Here is a 547-nt window from a genome sequence, read left to right on the forward strand (position 1 = left end):
CCCCCCCAAGGACAGCCAGGACCCCCTCCTGGGCACAGGAACCCCCCAAGGACAGCCAGGACCCCCCCCCTCGGGCACGGGGAGACCCCCAAACACAGGGGGAGCCCCGAGGACAAGGGGACCCTCAAGGACTCAAGAACGTGGGGACCCTCCCGGGCGTGGGGACCCCCAAGGACACGGGGGGGACCCCCAAGGACAGGGGGAGACCCCCCAAGGACAAGGGACACCCCTGGACATGGGGAGACCCCCAAGGACACGGCGGGAGACCCCAAGGAGAGGAGGAGACCCCCAAGGACACGGGGGGACCCCCAAGAACAGGGGGAGACCCCCAAGGACAGGGACCACCCTTGGACATGGGGAGACCCCCAAGGACAGGGGGAGACCCCCAAAAACAGGGGACATCCCTGGACAGGGGGAGACCCCCAAGGACACAGGGGACCCCCAAGAACAGGGGGAGACCCCCAAAGACAGGGGGGACCCCCAAGGGCAGGCCGGGCCAGGAGCCCCCCCGGGGGTCGTTCCCCCCCCTCCCCCCCAAATCCCCGTT

The sequence above is a fragment of the Corapipo altera genome, unplaced genomic scaffold, assembly GCF_003945725.1.
Source record: "Corapipo altera isolate COAL_440 unplaced genomic scaffold, ASM394572v1 58540, whole genome shotgun sequence".
NCBI classification, from domain to species: Eukaryota; Metazoa; Chordata; class Aves; order Passeriformes; family Pipridae; genus Corapipo; species Corapipo altera.